Raw genomic sequence first — 18,540 nt, 5'->3', positions numbered from 1 at the left:
CGGAGGTGGTTGGGGTCTCTCTTGGCGGGTGGTTCGTCAGCTCTGAGGCTGGCAGTTCTGGCAGGTGAAGGGGCTGTGTGCGCGTTTTGGTGCAGCCTTGAAGCAGGTATGGCTCCGTCCCGAGTTGAGTGCTGGCGTCGTACTGGCGGCAGTCATCGTGGCGGATGCGGGGGACAGGGGTTCTGGCGCTGGGCGCAGACCAGGCGCCGACGGGCGCAGACGGGCTTGCCTTAGACTCGCCTTCGGGGGAGGTAGGAGGGAGGAGCAGCTGGGATGCGGGGGCAGCGAATCGGCAGTAGGCCGTCAGGGAGGCAGTAGGCCGCAGGGGACGTAGCGGCGAGGGACAACGAAGGTAACAGAAGGAAAAAGGGGCAAAAAATCGAGGGGAAAACGAGTGGCACAGAAGGCAAAAGGGCACAAAAAACGAATGGAACAGAAGGCAAAAGGGGCACAGAAATGAGGGGAAAACGAGTGGCACAGAGGGCAGAAATGCACAAAAAAACAAGTGGAACAGAGGGCAGAACGGCACAAAAAACGAGTGGAACAGAAGGCAAAAGGGGCACAAAAACAAGGGAAAAGTGAGTGGCACAGAGAGCAGAAGAGCACAAAAAACAAGTTGAACAGAGAGCAGAAGGGCACAAAAAACAAGTGGAGCAGAAGGGCAAAAAACGAGTGGAACAGTAGGCAAAAGGGGCACAAAAACGAGGGAAAAAACGAGTGGCACAGAAGGCAAAAGGGGCACAAAAACAAGGGAAAAACGAGTGGCACAGAGGGCAGAAGGGCACAAAAAGACGAGTGGAACAGAGGGCAGAAGGGCACAGAAAACGAGTGAAACAGAAGGCAAAAGGGGCACAAAAAAAGGGAAAATCGAGTGCACAGAAGGCAGAAAGGCACAAAAAACGAATGGAACAGAAGGGGCACAAAAACGAGGGAAAAACGAGTGGCACAGAGGGTAGAGGGGCACAAAAAACGAGTGGAACAGAGGGCAGAAGGGCACAAAAATGAGTGGAAAAGATGGCAAAGGGGCACAAAAACGAGGGGAAAAACGAGTGACACAGAAGGCAGACGGGCAAAAAAACGAGTGGAACAGAAGGAAAAAGGGGCACAGAAACGAGGGAAGAACGAGTGGCACAGAAGGCAAAAGGACACAGAAATACCGGAAAAACAAGTGGCACAGAGGCAAAATACAGAACACAGAAATACAGGGGCATCTAAGAATAGAAGGCAGAACGGGCAGAGAGGCACGGTGGCAGCGAGTGGAACAGAAGGGAAATCCTAATGATCTGCACATTCGCACTGACAGATTTGTGGGTCGATCTTTTTCTTACTTCGCCACAGTTTGTGGAACAAGCTTCTCCTCTATATTTGCACCTCTCCAGACCACCCCACATTAAAAAAACTCCTAAAAAATTATTTCATCTATGCCACTGTCCAGTAGCAGGCGCTGAGATAGTTTGTGAGTGAGACGTTGCACTGTATTAGAGCTTTTAACCAGACTCCCCAGGATTTCGCAATTTGCAAAAACTATGCGGATTCAGCAGTTTTGTAAAAATGCTGCACGTTTTACAAAAGTGCCAGCAAAATATGTAAAAAAAAACAAAACCTGGAGTTTACCCTCTTGTTACTGGCTTTGTCCTGCCACTGTGCCAATAAGGGGAGGGTGAGCAACAGGCAGGTTGCAGAGGTGATACATTCCTCTGTCGCCTGCCTTTGAAATACACCTCACCCATCCTGAGCAATTAGCCTGCAGGCTGTCTCATAATTTCGGGTGCCCCCTGCGGATCCTGCAGGCCATTTTAAAGGCTCTCCCGTCCCCCACCATCTACTGCACTTCTCTCCCTAGTCTCCCCATTGTCTTAAGTTAACTCCTAACCACCCCCATGTCACCTAATTTTTTTTACATACCTTTAAATCTTCTCTGACTCCAACATCCCCCCACTCCTCCACCCCTGCTGCCCTGCACGCATAGGATGTCTGATGCAAAAAAGAGCAGGTTTCATATTGTAATCTGCTCTCTTTGGCATCACACACCCTCCGTTTCCAGGCACTGTGCTGCTGGAAACTCTGCAATGCTATTGACTGTGACATTGCACCGTCTCTAGCAGTGACAGAGCAAAAGTCTTCAGAATTTATGTGGTAGGCACATCTTTTGCCCACCACAAAAATACAGTGAATTTTTAGGTTTTTGACAGCAAATGTAGCTTTTTTTGGCCGCCACATTTGCCACCCAAACTGCAAATTCCTGGGGGTCTGTTTAACATAACTCAACATAACATAACAAAAATCAACGTAACCCTTCAGATGAACGGGTATTTTTTTTTAAGCTTTTTACATATGCACTATGCCTGTATAGCACAAACCAAATCTGGTGTAATGGAGCACTATGCAGGGTAAGGGCCTTGGGTGAGTTTGGGAAATAGGTTACAGAAGTAGCAATGCTATTATATCACAAACAGATGTGGTGATATTTGAAGAGGTGAGACTTCAGTTTATTCCTGATTAGAGGAAGGTTTCAGCCTTTCTGGTGTTGATGTGGATATTTTTCCAATCCCTAGGAGTACAAATGTAGAAGGCCTGTTTTTTTTCTGCGGTTCTTCACTCTGGTGATGTTATGCTATGGTGTAGTCCCCCTGAGATGGATATTTCCTCAGTCAAGTAGTCAGGTCTGCCATTCTTTCTGGCATTGTAAGTGCTACAGGCAGTCTTGAGGTCGATGTGGACCTGGATGGGGGCAGAGAATTTCCATTAGGGATAGGTGACATTGTGTAATTCCTTCAGCCCTTGATGAGATGCGAAGTAGAGTGTAGGGTGTTTTTCAGCTGACCCAGTGGTGTGGTACATGGAGCATATCATTGCCTCCATCTAGATGTCAGAGTATGATGGGTTGGATGGTGGTTCTGAAGTAAAATTTCCAGGAGATGAGCACAGACATTGTCAATAGGTCTGGCATATAATTGAAACAGTGTCTTCATTGACTGGTGAGTTTAAGCATTTGATAAATAATCATTATACATGCGATCTACAAATAATCATGCATTCATTCATCCACCATCTGACTCATTCTTGATTCCACTCACTTATGCATCCACAACAAAACACACCTAAACTCAGGAAGCTTATGCAATATAAATTATTAGACTAAAAATAGAAAAAAGAAACATCGCTGGGATTGACAAATACAATCAAATACCATAGGGGGCGGCCGACTTGCCATCGGCTTTGACAAAGAGTACCATTATTTTAATGTACCAACATGGCTGCCAAGTTGAGAAGCAATAAACTGGCCACCTTGGAGAAATAAACAATAGACCTTAATGCACAACAGCAATCCAGGATGATTACTCAGTAAACATCACACTGGACAGCAATCTTGGAATATTATTGTGTATACTTTGTCATTATTGTACAGCTCTAGTAAAGCGAAATAAAATGCTTCTAAACCTGGTGGCTGGTTAACGTAAAACAGTTATACACTGTGTGCAATGCATTCCAAGATGGCTGCCCAGGTTAGAAAGTGTGTTGAGTATCAAAGGGGTAACCCACAAAGAACTACCCGACCTGGGTAAGTTTTGCAGTACAAATATGTAAGTGATCGCGGTAGAAACTCTTTTAACGAAACAAAAATAATATTGCATTCACCACTCTTGCTATTCTTTTGATGCGTAAATCCACTTTATTTCTGGATTTGAGACACCGAATGCAATTTTAAGTCAAACCATTGGTTGTAGGCAACACAGTTGCTCAAGCAAACAACAGTGCAGTATGTATTTACAGTGCTCTTGGTGTAGAGAGAGAAGGGACGGTTTGGGAGGTAGGTGATGAGGGTGTGAAGGACAGGGAAAAGGTATTGTGACATATATACATCAGTTGTACATGATATTGAACCTCTCCGTTCTAACATAGGTCAGCTGTTCCTAGGTACACACATAACTCTAATGAACATCCAATGTTAGACAATTCTGTCATCAGAGCTTGTGGAGGAAGTGTGTGTTGTCAACGTTTCGACCCCTAGAATGGAGGGTTGGTTCAGGCTTCACGGTGGGGTCTTCATCAGGACAAGACTGTGAAGAGCACTTAGGCCACCTGCAGGGTTACTCCAATGTTCAATTAAAAAGGAAAGGGCTTGTGGTAGCTCTAAATCAACAATTAATGGAGACACACTGCTGAGGTACATCAATTGCTCGCAGTGGGAATTGATCCAATCTTTCTTAGTCTGTGCCGTCCGGTACAGACTAAGAAAAAGTGGCCTCAGAAAAGAGGCCAGAAAGTGTTGCCTCATATGATTTGACACACGACAGATGAAGTGGAAAGGACTGTTCCTGTTGGAGCAGAGAACAGGCCAAGATTAATGAAAGAACTTCATCCATTATTTTTTTGTATATGTCAGTGTGATACCCCAAGTGTGATAGGTATGCCCAGACATGGGTCCCATTGTAAACTCTGAAAGCCAGTTTCCATTTTGAACATCTTAAATTATCCTGTGTGCCTTTGATCCACATTCAGCAGATCATTATCTTTCACAGAACTTTGAGAACGTGTCAATTCATCTCAACAATGACTGCTAACACATAATGGGATACAAGTCTGATACAAGCTACATGATATCTACATTTTAAGGTCTGACAGTGGATGTGTAAAATAAGCATGTAGTCAGAGTTGACATTTTTCTTATCAGGGTATTCCATACTGGATATGTCTCCAATTAATGAAAAGTTCCTCAATGTAGGTTAAACTTCAGTGGTCACCCCTTTATAAACCCCATGCATTGATCACTCAAATAGATAGGCCTTTGCACCTGGTTATCATGAAAGATCCTTCCAGGCTTCTGCAGCATCCACTCTTATGCTGAGAGTCAATATGGAGAGGAGAAGTGCTGAGACCAACTGATGTGTGTTTTCCTTCTAAGATAACACTTTTTTCCAGCTGAAATTTGATAACCGCAGCTGATCTGCTATGAACAGGTACGCAGTGCGCTGCGTACCTGGAAACTCTAGAGAAAAGTTATCTACTCGATGCCTTCATAATGTAGCGCTTAGAGGTGTTTTGGGTGTTAGGTTGCTATAAAGAGGCTTCCATCACCCAAGCCTTTGGACAGAATTTACACAGGTAGACCGGTAGGCTCAATCCTTGAATGGTTCTGTACCCAAAATACCTTTATTTGCTGCTGCCAGTCAAGTTATGTGTGGGGAAAGCTTAGAGGCAGGGGTGCATCCTTGAGACAACAGGAGGGTAGGATTAATGGAGGGGCTCACCGTCTGAGGGTATACTACAGAGTCTTCCTGCAGAAGACCAAACTTGCATTGTAAGTGGTCCCTCAGGTAGAAGGGTCTCAAACACAGTGGTTATAATAATAAAACACAGTAGACGTTATAGGAACAAAGGTAAAAATAGAGTGCATGGAACAGCTGCACAGATGAACTGATACCTTTGTCCTTACACCTTGAACATCACAATCACAGAGTGAGATGCTCACTTTGGGACACCTGTCGAGATGAAATTGAGAGTGGCAATGCCCTCAGCTGGAAATTTACAAGGACATATATGATTGCATCAGTGCAGCTGTTGGCTTTTTGGAAACAAGAGTTCTTGCCAGCTCTTCTGACCAAATCTGTGGTACCGCGTCATCATCTCTGTCACTGTGATTGGGATTCATTTGAGGAACACTTTGCATGCTTCAAGCATATTGTAAAGGGTCATGCAGGCCTAGATATCTTTTGTCCCTTGGAGGCCTCCGTTACTCCCCGCGTCATGCAAAGTGGCGCTAATGCAAAGTTCCCTTCATTAATATTCAACAGGCAGGCAGTCTGAGCCTCCTGGCATGGAATGCCTTTGCCGTGAGTGTTATTAGTAAGCCCAGCGCGGGACGTACAATTGGCAAGGCTGCAAACTAACGCTGGCTAAGCCCTCCCCTGCGACCATGCCATTTGATACAGCTGACTGCCTGTTCCTTATTTATTGTAATGGTTATTGGCTAATGCTTAGAGACCGGCTTGCTTTTGTGAAGCTGCACATGAGTGGATTGATTGACTAAACGTGGTCCCTAATGTCACATATCAGCAATTTCCAGTACCAGCCCAGTGACTGATGTTTTTTGCTCCCAAAATTGCCAACCATCTGTGTACAGAAATTCTAGTGCCAACTGTGTTGTAGGCAAATATATTCTGTTTTTTTTTTTGTTTGTTTTTTGCAGGAACATAAAAGCAGGCCAGAAGCACAAAACGAGCAGATAAGGCTAGTTTCCTCACGTTTAGGCCAACATTTGCTAAGTGTTTACAAATTATGCTAATTTGAAAATGCATAAATTGCTATCAAGATTGTCGGTAGAGCTAATTTCAATGAAAATTAACGTATGGTCTTCATCTGATAGCAGGGCAAAATGTGTGGAGCGTTAGAACCAGCCACTAGCAGAAGTCAGCTTTTTTTGATAACAGTACATCAGCGTTTTTCATTTTTTTTCTGCCTTTAAGTCATTTCTTTTTCTGTTTGTCTTTGAGATCCAGATGCTTGTTTGCTTGAAGGGGCCCGGTCGGTAGCCGGCTGCCTAACAGTCACTTAATATTTATTTGTTTTCTCAAATCACTCCCCCCTGTGGTCCCTGGCCATATGCCACGTTGAAAAAAGATACTTAATTTCATGTTGCAAACGGTGCGTGGAGATTTCAGAATCTTTGCTACAGCACGAATGCTGCAAATTTATGCTAACATCAGTGACTTTGGACTACCTGGGGACTTCCTGCAAGGCTGCTCTGAAAAAAAACGCCTAACAATACGATATGACTGTTAATTTGTTTACATCCACCGATCGCTCACCAAGAGTGTAAGTCTGAGGACTAATGTTTGGGCGGTACACCAGGGCTTAATTTGAGCCGGTTGTTGCAGGTGTACTCATTTTTTGGGGGGAAAATTATTTTTCTCATACAACCTTGGCCCACAACAAGAGAGAAAAATACCGAAAAAGGAGGAAGAGAGGGACGGAAAATCTCTAAAAAATGGGAGAAAGCAGGAAATTAAAAGAAGCTGCAAGGATGAGGCAAACGGGCATGGATTGTCTGGTGGTGGATGAAAAAAGCATGAGGTGGAACCAAGGCTATGCAGCCTTGTGTAGGGCAATTCGGGCATCGGCAGCACCAGTTGTGATCTTCTGGAAAATCTTTGGATACAGCACTTAATATTGCCCAAATTGAGCCCTGCACTTCAACCTGGTCCTAAAGTGCCAGTCGTCTGCTCAAACTATGACTGTGGCAGGGTGCGACTTGGCCAACACTGCTTAATTCAAATGCACATATTTAGTAAACGTTAGGTAGTGAAGGTGTGTCAAAAATTTGCAGAACTGCGGTGTTTGACCCTTAAAAATTGGTGTTGCAACTTTTTTAATGAAGTGTTACGTCCTGATGATGCCATTGGACGCTCTCGCATGTAAAATGCTATTAGAGTGGCTTTAAGCATTGCGCCTTGGCAAAAGGTGAGCCGCGGGGTCTTGAGTGGCTCTGGTACCTGATTTTCGACCTCCAGTCGAAATTTTAATACAATGACAACTGCCCCACGGGCAACCTCATTAAATAGGTAATTTCTTGGAAAATGCACTTTGTACACGTGGGAATATCATACCTGCCCATTGTTTGCCCTTGTTTCTCTTGGCATGAGGCAGTTACGCAATTGTGATTGACAAATGACAGCTTTGAAGGAGGATACGCCTGCTTGAGTGCACACCCATCAATATTTCACTCTATTGCTAGGTACATGGTCATCAACAAAATTATTTTAAATTTTGGTTTGTGCTAAACACCAAGGGGCATATTACCAACAAGTAGCATTATTTATCGCTAAATAGGCTTAGCGACAATTTTTTATCGCTGCCTATCGCTGTATATGTTAGCAGAGAAAACATGCTATTAGCAACGTTTTTCTCCATTGTGCTAAAATATCCAGCGATGGCGGCGAAATGCGTGAATATCGCTGAGAATACAGTGATATTCACGCATTAGCGACGGAATGCTCTTAGCCATGTTATCCACCTCCCATTGGATAACATGGCTAAGAACTGGTCAGGGCAGGTTTTAGTATTTGGAGATATTCGCGCTTAGCGCAAATATTTCCGACTCTACGCCTGCCTTGCTAATAGGCGATAGCGACTTAGCGACTGCTTTCAGTCGCTAAATGGTTGGGTACGCCCACTTTGCATGTCATTAGCGATAAACATCGCTGACATGCAAAGCAGGCCCCAAACCGCTCGCTATTGCCTAAAAGCTATCGCTAACATCAGTTAGCGACAGCTTGCTAATAGGGCGATGGAATTATCGCCGTTTAACGGCCAAAAACGGCCGCTAAATCGGCGTTAATTGCCTATCGCCCCCCCCTTGGTAATATGCCCCCAAGTTTGTGTAGAACCTTAAGGACATCTTTGCAGCCAGTACTTTTTACCGACCTCTCCTGATTTTGCATTTTCTTTATTTTCTACTCAAAAAGTGTGGCAAGTTGAGACAATCCGCTCACACAATGCTAACTGTGACCATGGCCTCGTTTTATCAAATGAAGATATAGTTGTGAAAATAAAGTAGAACCCAAACTGAAAAATGCATGTGCTGAAGCAGCATTTGCTTGGTCTAGTCTTTTGAAAATTCACGCTTGAAGACAATCCTACTTCTTTAAAACACATTTAAAAAATTAATAATACATCCCCAAGGAACAGATCCGGTGGAAGCCACCTCAATGGCATATACTGTGCTATAATCTCGTGGTTCTGACCTTATTAATGTTTGATTACGAACGCGAAATGATAGCCCTAAGGATAGTATTGCTGTTCAATTCTCCAGAGCCCTTTCACGCTAAGACACCCCCTTCATAGCACTAGTTGAGCGGGGGAGAGGTCTATCCTAGAGTGTGTTAATTCTGTGCTTGAACGTCTGTTACTTTCTAAGGAGCCATTTTCAGTCCTCATGCAAAATGATTAAAATGCACTTTCAATTGCTTTGTCACTGTGGCTCCTGTCAGCGGTAGCCGCTGGCCTAGGGACGTGTCGCGTCCACCCTTATTATTCCGCTGCTCCTCAGGCTCTGGGGAACTAAATTCCAATAACTCTTATCTGGACCGCTCCTTGAGATTGGTTTTACTTGCTGGTGGAAATGTGATGCAAGTTTTATTATTTCCGGATGGGTTCACGCAAAATGTGAGACAGCTGTCAGGGAATGTTAGGATTGGCTGTCACCATGGTAGGAGGTTGGGGGACACAGAAGATGACATCGTAGGTCTCCGCTCGGGAATCATTCAGCTGGATAAAGGTCAAGAGAAATAAATTGAAAAATTGGTCTTAATGCACTCTTGTAATGCAAGGTGGCATTTGTGCGCGTCCTTTTAAGGCTGTTTTTGGCTAAGGCACAATTTTACCAATTGATGCATTAATTAGCAGAGAAGACCAATGTAGACAGGGGTCATTGTTTGTGGAGAAGTGTGGCTCAATGGTTAGAGCAGCAGACCCTGATGCAGAAGTCTAGCCTGGGACCAGGGTTCAATTCCCTGCCTAGGTGGGTCTTGAGCTAAAAAATTCCACGGACCTGATAATTCTCGCCTCAGTGCCTATTCCAATCATGGAGTCCCACTCTGCAACTCTGGGCAATAGCTTGCTTAATCTCCACAACGGCCCCCAAAATGCTAAGGATGCCTGGCCTCCACCTTGGGAGTGCCCAGGAGTGGATGCCTCACAGGGAAAGCCAGGATGGGTTCCACAGCGGTATTCGTACAAGCGCCTTGAGACCCTTGCAGGTGAGTAGTGTGCTATACAAGTATCAATTTACAATTTACAATTGTTTCACAAATAAGTGATAATCTTACTACTAAGATTTTCTTAAACTGCACACACAGGCTGTTTAAACCTGGCAAAATAAACATTTTGGCAGTCCCACACCTTTATTTTAATACATATAAGTCACCTTTATGGAAGGCAGTAGGTAGCCTTCATGCAGGATGCAATATATTTAAAAAGTAGGACATGTGCTTTTAGTTTTCCATGTCCTGGCTGTGGAAAACTCTTAAATTCATTTTTTAGTACTGCAAGGCCTACCACCCCCACAGGATCCCATTGGAGTTATGTTATTACATTTCATAAGTATAATTTCCAAAATGGGAATAGATGACCAGGTCATGTTTGGTGACTCTGGAATCCTAATTTAACATCCCAAATAATGGTGAAGTCAAATTTTAAAATAACATTTTGAAAATCCCACATTGGTAAAGGTGACATTTTCCTGACATTTTGTCCCTGTAGCCTGTCTCTGGTCACATGACTGGGTGCAGTTGACAGTTTAACTTTGTATATTCCTCCTAGACAGCTACACACAATAGGGGAATGTGGTGTGCCAGGATGGACTTTAACTGGCAGGATGGAAGGGAGGAGCTGATCACAGCCCCACTTAAACTTGAATAGGCTGTGCCACACAAAGGTTTGCATATCCCCTAGATTTAGGGGCTGATTAGGATGGAGGATTTTTGGCATCCTCCGGGCCGGCGGAAGCCACCGCCGGCCCGGAGGATGCGGAAAATCCTCTGCGGACCCACCAAAGACCCACCGCCACATTAGGATGGCTGGTGGGTCCTGGTTTCAGTCTGCCGCTTTTCCGCCGCGGTTGACTTACAACCGCAGTGGAAATGCTGTAACATGGCTGGCGGTGTCGATCAGACACCGCCAGCCATATTAGGATAGAGTAAAAGAGATGCTTTTCCACGCGGCTTTTCCGCCATGGAAAAGCATGCGGAAATTGACTTTGGGGGCCCGTTGCGGGACCCCTGGGTGAAGTGGGGGTGGGGGGTGCACATGGGGGGGTACCCATGGTACCCCCCCTGCATTTGTATGCAGAAATCAGCAGGCACCGCGCGGTGCCTGCTGCTTTCTGACTACAAATGCAATGTATGCATTTTTAACATTGCGGCGGGTGCAGCTTGAAGCTGCACCCGCCGGAATGTTAAAGATAGAGGATGTGACCGCCACTCTGGCGGTCACATCCTAATCTGCATGGAGGAAACGCCGCTGCCCATGCGGACGTTCCCTCCTACTCTGGGGTCGCGGACGGACTCAAGTCCGTCCGCGATCCTAATGAGCCCCTTAGTTTGGAGCCAGGACAAGGAAGGCAGGATGCCTGGAGACTTCAAATGGAACCCTCTAGAAGCTTCTCCCCACTTCAAAGGCCCTACTGGGTATATATACTAGACCCCAGACACCAAAACGTCAGTACACTTCTGTGCCTGTGAATACTTTGCCAGGAAGAATGGCTGCTGTGCTGCTGAAGGACTACCAGACTACACTCTGCTGGACTTCTGACTTGCTGTGCTGTTTTACTACGTTGACCTGATGCCTGCTACCCTCCTGCCTGAGGAGAAGGGCTGGACCTACTTTACTTGAACCCAGACCCCTAGAGTGACTTCAATGGCTAGTTGACTGGCCTCCCGACTTGAGCCTCAGTGACAGAAGACTCCAGCATTCTTGCACCTGCACCTGGAATCTGCCATCTGTGAGTCTGCCCTGCCAAGTAGTGCCTGCAGAGTACTGGACCCTTAGAAATGGGCCTAAGGTGCTCTGCCAGCCTATGTGCACCCAGTGAAACCAACGTATCTCCTCTGCTGCCCATCACTGCCATAAGCAGAACTGACGTGTCTCCTCTGCTGCATGGATAGGATCCATCACATAGACCTGCACTGCAGCCCGTCACCATCTCAGAACCATTGTTGCGCAGCAAATCCTTGGAGCAGGTCTTTGTTTTCCTCATCGACGGCAGCCTTGATGATGCTGCCGTACTCTGAATCACATCCTTACACCTCCTCAGAACCTTTGCAAATCCCCAACTGTGTGACGCATCCCTGACTCCCAACACCACAAGCCCTTGTCAGTGCAATCTTCAATGACACATCAGGACCTCACAACACAGCCTCACTGAATCTCTGAACCAAAGCATCGCTTGGTCTGTGCTTTTCATCTTTGATGCAGATCCTCGCATGCTCCACAAACCAGAATTGATGGTACTTTGTTCAGCAAGTGTAACTGGCTCTCTGCAGGCTGCCCGTGCTCCATCACAAATGGTCTGAACTTGTGACTTCATCCTGATCTACCATGACCAGATATCCACAGTTGGTGCTTTATGTATTTTGTCACTATTTTTTACTAAACTATGTAAAATTGAATATCGCTGGTTCTACTAATTGAATTTTTGTCATTTTGATCTTGTTTTACTTATTAAAAGTTACACAATTTTTCTGACTCGGTTGTTGGCTGCTTTGTGTTGTGTTTTCACTGTGTTATTGTTTGAAGTGTTGCACAAATACTTTACACATTGCCTCTGAGTTAAGCTGCTCTGTGCCAAGCTACTCAATGGTTGGACACAGGTTAATTTAGAGTGTCTTACAAGTCGTTGTTACCAAAATATCACAAGAACCATACAAAAATGGTTACCCAAAAATGCACATGTGCATAAATGGACAGATAGCCGTCTTGTAATGAGCCTTAGCACCTGTTTAGCTGCTCCATGGAAATGTTCAAACTGTTGACTACAGTTTTAGCTTAATTGTTTACCATAGTATTTGGCACGTTCTGTCCTAATTAGCACAGTTGAAGCTAAATTCACCTTACAGTTAGTAGATTTATTACCCTATAATTTTTTTATTTTTTTTATATCCTGGCTGATGAAGGGTGATAGCCAGAAATCGGTCCTAGGATGCTTGATTCCTGTCCAGGTAAGACATGGCTTGGCAGTTCGGTCTGGACTGTTCCCATAATGCACAGGGTCAAGACTGATTTGCATATGGCCATGTCTGAACTGGGGTGGCTTGGTGAGCAAAATAACGATGGATTAAACCCAGATCTGTGACTGGGGTGTATGTTTTGCCATTGTGCAACATTCCGTCCATCATCTTGTGTGTTTTGCTGTTCACCCTATGTGGGAAGGGTATGCCCAGACGTCGGTCCTGTGCTCACTACGCCACTGGAGACAAGCTATTCTGGCTGATAGCCAGAAACCGGTCCTAGGTTGCTTGATTCCGGTCCAGGGAAGACATGGCTTGGCAGTTCGGTCTGGACTGTTCCCATGAGGCACAGGGTCAAGACTGATTTGCATATGGCCATGTCTGAACTGGGGTGGCTTGGTGAGCAAAATAACAATGGATTAAACCCAGATCTGTGACTGGGGGTGAATGTTTTGCCATTGTGCAAAATTCCATCCAACATCTTGCGTGTTTTGCTGACCAAATCTAGGGCTTTTGTTGTTATTGATTTTCCCCCATTCACAGAGTTTGGCCGGGGTGAAATAAAGTCTAAATATCGTTTTAAAAATTTGGGCTTTAAGATTTGCAGAAAAGTTTTTTTAGCTAACTCTAATGATCTACACATATCTACATTGGGTTGTCCAGTTTACTCGCCCCCCCACTTTCTACCCTGGCAATATCATCCGGAGTGGCCTCCATCAGCATTGAATACAAATCCTTTACTCAAAGCTGTTTTTTCGTTAAGTGTTCTAAAAGCGGTATGCGAACAAAGTTGATAGGTTGTACCCCCAAAGTTTTTATTATCTCCCTTAGTTGGATATATTTTAAAAAAGTGTTAGGATCGAGCCCATATCCTTTCCTAAGTTCCCCAAATGAAACAACCCCGTTCTGGTTGATATTATCGCCTATATTTTTGACTCCTGCCTTTTCCCAATTTATACTTATATTATCATATATTGGAGCCGGAAAGACAGAGGAATGCCATAGAGACTCATATCTCTGAATTCTGGGTATTTCCAAATGTTTACTAACCTTCCGCCATACATTCCAGGCCGCTCATAAGGTCTAAAAGCGTTTTTTTTAAATAATAGGTACCCTCCAGCTGCCTTAAAACAAGCCCTGGTGCTAGGTTGCTGATGGCTAATTCATAGATAGATGGCGGGGTTTTGTTGTCCAGATCCACTCCCCCAGCCAGATTTCAAGCTTTTGGCCTAAATAAGATACTCATATGTTGCAGCATTACAGTCCAGAAATAATATAGGAGATTAGGAGCCGCCAAACCCCCTCAATTTTGCGGTAAGGTCATTAATTTAAATGATCTACTATTCTTCTTATACCCCCATATAAACTGGAAGAACAGCCCCTCTGCCTTTTGGATTACCAAGGTTGCTGGTTCCAAAGGTATATGCCGGAATAGGTAAAACAGCTTAGGGAACATCGTCATTTTAATGACATTTGTCCTTCCGATGATGGATAGATGTAAATTATCCAGTCTCCTTAGATCGCCCTCCATTTTCTTTAAAAGAGGAGCCAAATTAATTTCCCATGTTGTATCTACCTCCGTTGTCATAGAAATGACTAAATAGGTAGCTGACTCCTTCCTTCGTGGATCCTGAAATTGTGTAGTCCTAGTACAGACAATTTGTGTTTTGTCGGTATTCAACTATATCCCGACTGTTTTCCAAATTCTGCAGCCAGCTTTTCAATCCTATCTATTGCAGCTTGCAGATCAGGGGTGACGACCGCGATGTCATTGGCGTAGGCCAACACCTTAATGTTGTAGCCCATAGCCTCGTTCGGTTTGATTACCCAGTCGTTCAGTATAGTACTAACTAAGGGGTCTATATACAGCGCTAATAGGATAGGGGAGCAGAGACACCCCTGCCTCATGCCATGAGTGATCCTGATCCTACCTGACTACTTCCCCATTACCTGTATCTTTGCACGTGCTTCAAAATACATAGCTTGGATGGTGGTTAAAATATGTGGACCGAGGCCCTTAGATCTTAAATTCTGCCACAGGTATGTCTATTCTACTTGGTCAAATGCTTTTTGCGCATCCAATAGTATCAGAGACATCTGTGTACCTGTGGCTTCGGCTATATCAAAAAGCGAGATTACCCTTCGGACATGGTCCGTCGTGCTTCTGCTTGGAATGAAGCCATGTTGCCATGGGCTCACTAGAGACCCAATTATCTTAGATAGTCTTAGCGCCAGAATCTTAGAATATAATTTCTCTTCAATGTTGAATAATGAGATTGTCTGTATGAGGCGGGGTCTTCTGACATCTTCCCCTTCTCTAAAATAATCACTATGTTGTTCTCCTGCCAAGACTGTGGTGGGGTCCCCTTCTGTTGAACTGATAAGAACAGATCAACCTGGAAGGGGGCCAGCTATGCCTGTAAGGCTATATATATATCTCCATCGGAATTTCGTCTGGGCCTGATGCCTTTCCCAGGGCCATCGTCTGTAGTGCCTCTTGGACCTCATTTAGTGAGATATCCGATTCAAGTTCCGGCAACTGAGGAGGCACAGTCCCAGTTGCTACCTCAATTGTACCTGGTGGAGCGTCCCTAGAGCGATACAGATCTTGATAAAAATCTGTAAGTATTTTTAATATACCTGGGAGTCGGTAGCTATCTGACCTTCCTTCCCTCTTAATTTAAGGATGTTATTTTCCTCTGCCCTTCGTTTAAGTCGTAATGCCAAATGCTTGCCCATCACCTCTCCATATTCGTTGTTATACCGTGTCCCTGTTTGAAATCTTTCGACCATTTTTTTATTACAAATTCCATTAATTTTGGCCTTAGTCCTAATTACTTTAAGCTCTAGACTATCTTGTAGGTCTGTCTGTTTTAATCCTATGGCTACCATATGTTGTTTATCATAAAAACTCAGCTCCTCTGTAAGTGCCTGTATCTCGTCCCTCTGTTGTTTCCTATGAAATGCCCCAAAACTGGTTATTTCCCCCCTAAGCCCTGCTTTAAATGTATCCCAAACATTTTCTCTTGATGTGCTGTATCTGTTCATATCCAAAAATTGTTGAGTCAAACCCCTGATATGCTCAATGAACCCTTCTGCAACTAACAGTTTTTTATCAAACAACCATTTTGTTTATGCCTTTGCATATGTCGGGACCTCAATGCTCATTACCAGTGGATTATGGTCTGACAGGACCTTAGGGAGTCGTTTTATCTGTGCTCCCTCTAAAAGAGAGACCGAGGCAAAAAAATAATCAAGTCTAACGTATTTCCTGTGTGGACACGAAAAATAAGTAAAACCTGGATCCCCGATTTTTTTACATGACCATATATCTGCCAGACCATGAATAGCCATAAGTGCCTTTAAAGCTTTAAAAACTTGGTTTCCTCCCCGTATACCCTCCCTTATCCCAATCGCCCCTATCTAAGTGTATATTGAAGTACCCACAAATAATTAAGGGCATTGGCCGAGAGGCTAGTTCGATATCCAATTCTGACAACACTTCCGCATCGTTGATATTTGAGCCATATACTCTACAAATAGTATTCTGATTTTGAATAAAAGCAATGGCCCACTGACCTCATTTATACGACTTGACTTGCTTAATGGGTAAAAATCGCTGCGAAACATGTATAGCCACCCCTCTGGTATTAGTGGACTGAGATGAGCAAATAACTTGGGAATACCCTGGAATAATATTGAGCCCTCTTTTCTGCCAGGGGATGTGGATCTCTTGCTGACAGATAATATCTGCCCCTAGTGCTCGCAACACCTCCCCAGCCCTGCTTCTTTTACCTCTATCATTCAGCCCCCGAATGTTAATTATAGAAATAATCAGCCTACCCATATTTGCGGTTTCCTTGGTTCCTGTATTGCCCTTTAAACCACTCCCTTAGCCTGCTTCCAGTATTAGTACTGTTTCTGGTGCATCTCCTTGCCTGCCCCCGTATGTTGCTTTCCTGGGTAATGTTTTATTTCTAAAGCATATACCGCATGTTATCTTTCAGCCACCAGACTATCTTGCTCTCACCCATGCACACATAGTCTAGGAAGCACAGTTCTATAGTTTTTTTAACTATAGAGCAACTCAACAACATGCAGGTCTCTGTGGCTAATATAACAAGCATTGGCATAGCCAATAGGTCTCGCCTTTGAGACCGTATATGTGTTTAGCTGTGCAACAGTTGATGTTGTTGCACCAAGGATATTGTGCTGGATAACTAAACACTTATAAGGTCCCAAAGGCACTGCCACAAATCGACTATGTTCAACAAATGGAAGCAATACAGAAGAAAATGGTTCCAAGACCAAATACTTCAACACACTGGGTGAAAGTTAACAGAAGTTAGGCACTGCTCTGTGGGCGGTAAGAAATAAGAAAAGGGAGGGACTAAAAGACATATTAGCCAATAGAAAGGAAGACTTTTTACATGAGAAATCGTGGCTATATAAGAAAACTACCCTAAATAGAGTCACTTTAGAAAAAATGCCTGTGCCTAAAAAGAGAATTAGAGTATTGGAAAAAGTGTATCAATAGAACCCTTCCAAGCTCAGAGTCTAGTGAAATTATAAGGGCGGGACATTTCTAGTGCTAAACCTAAAACCTAGACCTACACCTAAAAAACATCTCCAGTCACTCAATTAATAAAGGAGACGGATGAGCATGAAACTAACTTCGCTCGATTTTTAATCGCTGCCACCAGCATGAACGCAACTTAATTATGAGCAACAAAGTGTAAGCTAGTGATGATCTGTACAGTGAGGCTCTTTATCCTCAGAAAGCATCACCAAAAAGCTGCGCTCAGTTTGCATGTTCAGTGCCAACTAGCTTAACGCGGTCATCATGTGGCTTAACAGCTAGACTGGCCGACCCTGAAGCTGGGGAACCAGGCTCGAATCTGGTGGGAGGCTCAAGCATCCTGTGATTCTGGGCAAATCACGTAATCTCACCGTGCCTAAAATCCATCTGTAATGCAACGGGTGCTCATGTAAAGCGTTCCGATACCTTGGGCTTGAGTTTGCGCTACCTTATCGGCGCAGATTCCGCAGGCTCCCCTCATTAGCAGTAGAGAGCTGACCCCAAACATGGTTTACAGATGGACTAGCTCGCTAGATGGAGCTGTGTGTCAGGCAGAATAGCAATGCAGAAAAAGGAAACAGACATTTTCTGAGAGGGATTTGGAGGTATTAACAGAGGAGGTGGTGAGGCAACATGAAACACAGCCAGGGCCATCGAGCAGGTGCCCAGTTACACACTCAAAGGCACTGCTGGAGTGTCACACTCTGGTTATGAAATGGCCACTGCGCTGGGAAGAGACCAGCCACAGGCTAGGCGATAAGCACATGTGGGAGTCCACCTTCAGCAGTGGGTATCAGAAGGGCTCAGCCCAGCCTGCCACAAATGTGGACAATGCACTAGACGTTAACAAGGGCACAGAGTCTATTTCATTAAAGTGAACTGATGTGACGCACTCAGTCCAATCATATTCAGACGTCACTTGTTTCGCACTAAGCTAGCGCCAAACAGCATTATTTCAACGCTACTCCACCAGCACTAAAGCTTCTGTGAGGACACTAGCAGGCACAAGCGAGACAGTCTGCCAAGCTCACGGAGGCACACAGAATGACAGACAGGGAGCGCTACAGCAGGGAGGACACATATTGATGAATAACTGTCTAACACCATTAACCAGATTTAGGAAGGCATTTGAAACACTTAGCACTGCTAATTGTACGCCACGATTGGATGTTGTCTTTTTGGAGAAAATGTGTCAACAGGCCTCTGACATCCCCCCTTATCAGCACAATGCTGCCC

General features: G+C 44.6%; 1 protein-coding gene across 1 annotated transcript in view; it reads left to right on the top strand.

Moving 5' to 3' along the window:
* Positions 1 to 18,540, top strand: part of CDH13 (cadherin 13) — a 2,285,705-nt gene that overhangs the window by 1,744,253 nt on the left and 522,912 nt on the right. The gene's annotated exons all lie outside the window — the stretch shown is intronic.

Source organism: Lissotriton vulgaris, chromosome 12 (assembly GCF_964263255.1).
Source record: "Lissotriton vulgaris chromosome 12, aLisVul1.2, whole genome shotgun sequence".
NCBI classification, from domain to species: Eukaryota; Metazoa; Chordata; class Amphibia; order Caudata; family Salamandridae; genus Lissotriton; species Lissotriton vulgaris.
The sequence above is the reverse complement of the archived record's forward strand: the minus strand, read 5'-3'. Positions and strand labels throughout refer to the sequence as shown.